We start from the raw sequence: 8,057 nt of genomic DNA, 5'->3' as shown, positions 1-8,057 counted from the left end.
TTTATTCTTTTGATGACTTTTCTTCCTGCGTTGTTCTTTTTTCCCACTATTATGCTCAACATGAACACGAGCTGACTGTACATCAGGTGAGGGTTGTGTGTGTGGAGATCTAGAAATACAGAGTAAGGCCAGGTAGATCAAAGAGCTGGCAGCCAAAGCTAATTTATGTGCTTTGTCTCTCCCTCCACTCCCACCCCCACTTCCCAATCCTCAAAGACGGGCTAGTTTTCCAGGTGGGCACAATCAGATGTGACCATATCTCAGGCTGAAACATTATCAGTGGCATTTCCAGCTCTTGGCTTAAAACACCTGTTTTTCATACATTAATCTCCTGACCCAGGCACACCAGGGCTCTGTATTAAGACAGGCTATTTGCTGACCGGGCAAAAAAGGTTGAACAAGACCAGAAGTGTGATGTTTCACCCTCTCTACCTGCTGTTGCTAAGCAACTTGGACTGATAGCACTGGTTTACAGAATAATTTGTGGATGATGGATTAGTACCTGGCAGGTAAAAGAAATGAGAGAGAGAGTGAATGCGTGTGCGTGCTTGTAAGTTGTGTCTATTTGTCTTGGAGGGGAAAATTCATGGCCATGCTGATGACTCTCTCTATTATAAACAAGAGAAAGATCAAATGCTTGACTCAAAGATGGGATGGCCAGCATACATGATTACAAAAGACTACAGTGGTACCTTTGTGAATGCATTTGAAATGGCTCAGTTTATAACAATTACAAAGCAGGTCAGGAACTGAGCAGGAAAGGCCATGTGGCATATTGAGGGCCGCTTGGGGAAAATGATTTCATGAATCTGTTTTATCAAAAGAATGACAAGCTCATGGCATGTAACCAAAGTTCCTCACCCTGAAATATAAAGCCCTTTCCTCTATTCCATGGGAGGGGAACCTCCAGCCCATGGGCCGAATCTGGCCTATGGAAGTTCTCCATCTGGCCCATGGAGCCTCCTTGGATTCCCCAGGGCAAGGGAGTTGCCCTCCAAGCTCCACCCACTGGAGTAATCCCTGCTGTTATCTCCAATGATCCAATCTGAGTTCAGAGATAACAGGAGGGATGCAGGCGGTGGGGACTCAGCTGGTGATGGGAGGATCAGCCTCTCTTTCCAGCATCCTTGCTGAGTCTGAAGCCAGGGACTTAGCTGGTGCTGGGAGGAACAGCTGCTCCTCCCAACACCAGCCATGTCCCTTTCTCCATGCCAAGATAGGCACAGAAATCCTTTGCACCTTGGATAGCTCCTTTCGAGTTCTGACTGGTTCTGGATGAAACCCAGAGCAGATTCAATGCCCCACTGACATCGGAGCCACCGCCTCCACTGCTGTTTAGACTATTAAGTCATTACCTAACTGCACTGTTGGTTTAATTCAGCTGTTTGGCTTTGAGATTTAAGTCAGTCATGATTAACTGAAGTCCCATTGATTTCAGTGGGTCTACTGTAACTGTGACTAAGTCTGTATCCAATCTGATCTCTCTCTTGAACATTGAGATGATACCAGAATGAAATCTGGTATGCACATTTCAGGGCTCAGTTCTGTGCCTTAGATCTGAACCTGAGCTCGGCTCCCTCAGCTCTTCAAAGGGGTCAGGAAAGATATTAAACATCCTGCAATGCGATCTCTCCCCTGAACTGAGAGATCCCCATGAAACCTGTATGGGCTGTATGGTTATAGCAACTTAATTCTCCATTAGAAGTCTGAACTCTTTTAGGGGAAGGAAAAACTATCCAAGCTTAATTTGAGCATGGAGGATCACATTGATTTGAAGCTCCTTTCATATGAATGAAGGGGGTTCCATTCAATTACAAGAAAAGTCATGTGCTGCCCTGACCCCAATGTCTGCCTGTTGAGGGTGAACATCTGAAGAGGGGCAGCCCATGTACATAGGCTGCTGCAGGATCTGGAAGCCTGCATGATTAGAGTTCTAGAGCACACAGAGGCCTGGACATGCAGAGCTCTATATGTGTGGACTTCCCCTCTTCAGATGTCCATGCTCAATGAGCAATGTTCCAGGAGTGAGTGGGAGGTACATGATGTTGGGGAAGGGCCAGCAGCATGACTTTTAATCAGGGCTGGGCAATGTCCAGGGATAGGGGACCACCTTGCCCCCTGGAATTCTACCCCCCCGGACCTGTGCCCCTTACTGCCATGCTTCCGAATCTGCTGCCAAAATTCAGGTGAACAAGAGGCTGCAAAAAAGAAATTTGGGGTGAACAAGGCACTGCAAATAAGAAAACAGGGGTGAACAAGTTGCTGCAAAAAAAAAGTGGTGAACAAGGCACTCCCCATATGCCTTGTTTAAAATAAATTTAACCCTTTTTTTGCCACCCCCACACTGCCAAATTGCAGCAGTAAACTAACACATTTTTTGCTGCTGCTACTGCAGCAAATTTGGCAGTGGGGCCAGTGGGGGGCAAAGATCATGGAGATCTATGCAGCCCATGGACTGCATGTTGCCCATTGCTGCCCTTAATCCTGCAGAGCCCACTTCATGCATATAATATGCAAAGGGGGTGGTGGTTTGTAAAGTTTGTAAACAACCCCTTGACCCAAATAGCTGATTTAGATGCAACTACTGTGAAGTGCAAACTGCTGTTTACCCAGGAAGGAAGACCCACCAACCATTTCAATAAGATGACACTTGACTCATGCCCAAAGAGAGACAGGAGCTTCTTGACATATCTGCTCAGATTTCAAGCCCAACAGTAGAGGCTGCTGACCAGAGGAGATGAAGTTTCTATCCTGCACACACTTGCAGTTTCCTTTCAGATATGTATGTATTTATGGTATAGGTTTTAATAGGGGGGCACGGCAGCTTTAAAAAAATTCCCAGACTTCTCTTTGTGACTGCAGAAGTAGGTGGGGCTGCAGAGGAGGCGGAGACCAAGAAGAACAAAAAATAGAAAGAGCCCAAACAAAAAGGAGTTAAAAGTGTGAGTGACAAGTTTTCAGCAACTGGCTTTAGCGTGAACTGAATCCTGTGAGGTCGTTTGCACGAAGAATGGGAACAAATGAGCAGGATTTTCATGCTTGGTGGACAGTGAATGAATAAGCATCTTTTAAAACCCTATCAGGAACTCTTTGGATTGTCATTATAGCTGGAGAGAAGGAGACTTTTGAATTCTGGCCATGTGAAAGAATCCTGATTCTTAGTTTTGTTTTGTTTTTACAGTGAAAAGGGTTGGGGGGCCTTTATTTCATGGAGGATGAAACCTTACTTTTTAAATTGCAAATGTATGCATTTGCAGGTTCTGCATAAAGGTTCATTCTCATCAAGGCATCTGGACAGATGCTGAGAAAAGAGACAAATATGCAAATATATACTTGGTGTCTGTGATGGTGTTTATGGGGCTATGCCAATGGGTATTCCTCAGAAGCAAAGGAGACAGGACAGAGTGTTATCGTACATTTTTGAAGTAGTAGTTGAGATATAACTATATGAATTTAAGGCCACCCAGAACTTGACATGTTGGGAATGTGGATCAGGCGGAACCTTGCCAAGTTTTATGCAACAGGAAGCAGTCAGGCGCTGATGATTTAGGTTAACTCACAACTCCTCCAACTCCATGAAAAACCTGCCAAATGCAGATTGATCAGTGATGCAGAACGGATTCACGCCACTGTTGGAATTGTGGTGACCCCTTGAAATGGCAGCATGCACTGGCTTTCAGCCAGCAAGCAGGAATTCATAAGCGGTGTGGGGGGGGTCATGCTGCAGCAGCAGCAGCAAACTTACATTTGGGGCCATTTCCAAATGGATGTGTAATGTCTCAAGTTTCTTCTAGAATTAGGATGAGGGGCAGATTTGCAATCATTCCAGAGACAAACCACTAAATATGTAACAGTATTACTTTAGTATTTTAGTTAAATAACATTATGAATGAAATAACAAACAGAACTTTAATATAATATAATTAATAAAATATAACATAACATAATATAAACCAAATATGCACAATTCTAGCTTTGGACCACTACAAAACTCAGTGTTACTGTTGTTAGACCAGCAACAGTTGATTTCCCAGTTCCTTCCATTGAGGAGGTTCCCTCTCCCTCCCTGGGTGAGGCCTGCTCTATCTGCCATTTCTTATTACTTCTCATGTCACAGACGGCAAAACGACCAAGTGGAGCGTAGTCCTGAACTTCCTTCTCAGCTGCCCTTCTTCACTCTCTTGCTGCCTTTTCTTTTTCCTCTCCGACCCTTTCTCCCCGCTCTCTCCCTTCTTCTCCCCCAGGACCAACAGCCATTTCAAACTCTTATTCTGTGCCCCTCTCACTTTACACAGCTCACATCCCAAGCCATTCAGAGGCAGATATGACATACGCAGAAAGATGGTTCCTGCAAATGTGTGTCTTGCAATAGGCAAAAAGCTGACATCTGTAGCCATTTCAAGAGGCCACTTTGGATCTTTGAATTGGCCTGTACAAATTGATGCTGCAATGCAAATGTGCTAACATGATGCACCCTGGAGACTGGGATATGACAGAAAGACAGGTTTTTTTCAGCGCTGCGAAACTCTTTCAGTGAGAACATGGCTCCTCTGGGTTTCTCTTTCTTGCAGAGGGTCCCCTACAGGTGTTTCCCTTAATACAACAATTCATGGAATATTTTAGTTTCTTTTTGTGTGTGTCACATTTGCTTCAGGCCAACAGAAAAGGTGGTTTTGAGTACAAGACTAGACATGTGGTTAAGCAATCACCACAGGCCAAACCCTTCACATACCTACTCAGCCCACAGTCTCCAAAAGCCAATTTGCTCATATGAGAGGGTGCCACACAGGCCTTTTACAAATGGCCATACTTTCAACAGAATGGAATACCACGGAGAAAAAGGGTCAAATTAACGGTTAGGCACAAAACAATGCTTTGAGTCCGGCCACTAACTAAATCCAATAATCTAACAATCATACAGAGCCCCCATGTGGAAGGTGCGATTTCCCAAATGTGTAAATCAGATGTGCATTCATGTTACAATGAGCGCATGGAGACAAGGCATGTGATGCAACCCCATTTGCGTCACAGGAAAGGGATGTGGATCCACATTCCCACCTGAACTTGCAAAATGGAAGGTGTCATGTCTCCCAACCCTCGGCCTTTGCAAGATACGGAAGACTCTGACAAAGGCGAGGATCAGACTGCTCTACCCGGGGAAGGACAGTCAGTCCCATATTCAGGGCCCCCACAGCCAGGAGACACAGCCTTCCCATCATCTTCTCAGTCAGAGGAGGAACCCTCACCAAGAACCTCCATCTCCCCAGCCTTGCAGAAATCTGAGGCTACAGAATCAGGTGAGGACCCTTTAACAGTCCAGCCAGACTCCTCCAGAAAGGGGGGAGGAGCTAACCACACTACAAATCATGGCTTTAGTTGGCTCCAGCTTGCTGCTGAGACAACATCTTCCTGTGTTTCTAGTAGGAGGGAGCTCCAGCCAGCAAAGCTCATGCTGAGTTTTCTGTTGGAACTGCCTTTTACATAAGAGGGCTTCTGTCTTTACCTAGAGCATCTCTACACCAGCTTAAAATCCCACATTTAAAACAGGGCTTTCTACTTCCATTTTAAATGCAGGATCACAACTGACTCCCTTCATATGCACTTCCTTTCCCCTGCTTTCCCCCCTTCTTTTCCCCCTTGCCCGAGTTTTCCATATGTTTCATTATGCAGCCACTAGATGGTGCTGTGGTCTAGCTCCTCTTATTGTAGCTCTTCTCAAGCTGAACTCAAGTGCTGTAATTTAGTAGCTCATTATCTCCAATCTTTTTGAAGATGGAATGAAGATCATTTAGTGCAGGAGACTCCCTGGAGGCTGACAATATCATCTAAAGGACCTGCAAACTTCCATGAGTAACCAATCTCAATAGCAGGATAAAAGCCCTGTGTGAAGAAGCCCCTAGTTTACTGTGTCTGATGCACTTACCTTGGCTGGACTCTGCCTACCTAATATAACTTTGCCTGCTTTGACTTGACTGTTCCACATGGCTCTCCTTGCTCAAATTACATTAGCTTCCCCTGTTAGCCTCAGGTAACCACGGAATGGGAGTGAAGGGAATTCACATCCCTATCTGCCACCTCAGGAGATGAGTCTCCCACAAGAGCCTTTTTGCAGGCATCTAGAACTGGATGGGGACCCATGAGCATTGAAGCACAATTGCATACAATGGCCCTGCTTGTGAAGGCAGGGTGTTTGCCTACCTGTGGCAGCTCGCAGTGGTAAACAGGCATTTGACTTGATGGCCATGTGCAGAACCTGTCCTTTTGTTTGCCATTGCTTGCCAGTGCCAGGGGAGAAGGTGGGACTGGGGATGTACAACACTGCTACACAGTGGGGCTGTTCCCTTCCTCTAGGCCAGGGATGTCTCTCAAGGGAATCTCTCCATAAGGAATAATGAGTGGTTTTGTTTTGGTTTTTTAAGCCTGGGATGTCCAGAATTTCAACAGCTTACAAGTTATACCAGTGCCATAACAACCTTTAGGTTACATCCCCAACCCAGACCTCCAAATGTGCTCCAGTATGTGCATAAAGCTTCAGTATGAATAAGCTTCTCCATTCACATCACTGGAGGGAGCAGGTATGAATGTGCATGTCTTTGCAAATAACAGTGCGGAGACCTATTGTTTCCATTCATGTGACTGAGGAACCTGGTGGACAGGGAAGCTCTGTGTGTCTACAAGAAGTTGGGATATATGATGCTTCTGATCTATACTGTGATTAATCACCAAGGATTCCTAAATACTTAACATACCGTGATTTGTAAAGTGATGAATCCTTGCATCATTGAAAAGTGACACAAAACTGTTTTGTAATGAAAGCATTCAATGTTGTTACTATTTATAGAGTATGGCCAGGATTCAAAGTACCATTGTGTGGTGTTCCAGATGTGCACTGGTTCCCCTTTTCAGCTTCCCCTTCTAGTGCCATCCCCTCAAGTTCCCCCCCCCAAGCTCCTCAAATTTTGGGGACCCTCCAGAGCAGCACTCCATCAGGTGTGAGAGGCTGCTGATGGGAGAAAAATCAGCCAAACACACACCCGCATGCAGTCATAAGTGCATTGTGCATCCACATAAGTCTCTCTAGATCCTGGCCCATATAGACTGCACATATAACAGGTATATTATACATATACAGTGCAAACCTATGCTTGTCTATTCAGAAGTAAACCCCCCCATTGAATTCAATGGGAATTATGCCTGGGTAAGTGTTATTTATTTATTATTTACTGTACATTTAAACCACCCAATAACCGAAGTTCTCTGGGAGATGCACAATACCTTAAAAACTTACAGTACAAATATTAAAAACAAAACATAAAAGCAATGCAGAACAAAACCAAGACAAAACCAGCAGCAAAGGATAAGATCATTACAGCATCATAAAACCAAATTAAAACCAGCAGCAGATCAGAGTACTAAAAGCAATGAAAACAGCTCTTAAAATGCTGGGAGAATTAAGTGGTCTTCACATGGCACCGAAAAGACTATAACTCAGGTGCCAATTGAGCCTCTCCAGGGAGAGTATTCCACAAAGGGATTGCCACCACTGAAAAGGTCCTCTCTGTTATAGCCACCCGCAGGGGCAACTGAAGAAAGGCCTACTATTATCTTAATGTCCAGGTAGGTAAATGTGGGAAGACAGGTATAGAATTGTAGCAGTAGTTTCCAAGCCCAGTGAAAGTTGATTGTGATTAAATGCCATGGAAAGCAAAGGGACTTAGGGTTGTATCCAATGTTTGTCTTAAGCCCCATGCATTTCAAGGGCTCTACAGTAAGTATGACTAATATTGAATACAACCTTTAGTCACAACTAACTTTAGTTGGATTGGATCCAATAAATTTTGTATTTTATTTTATAGGATATTACTTAATGTTTGCTGGTTTCAGAAACAAATCTCTCTTTTTTGGTGGGGAGGGGTGAGAGAAAAGTTGTCTTCTTCCTAAAGTATTGCATGGGACATGATATTCTGTAAGTCTCCAGAAATGGGTGTGCTCCAAATGGCCACCTGTTCATTCGACATCAAAAAGGGATGGGGGGAAAGAAACTGTGATAATCACTA

The sequence above is a fragment of the Heloderma suspectum genome, chromosome 3 (genome assembly GCF_057233095.1).
Source record: "Heloderma suspectum isolate Gila_16-S chromosome 3, 16-S_ref, whole genome shotgun sequence".
Lineage (NCBI taxonomy): Eukaryota > Metazoa > Chordata > Lepidosauria > Squamata > Helodermatidae > Heloderma > Heloderma suspectum.
This window is presented reverse-complemented; position numbering follows the sequence as displayed.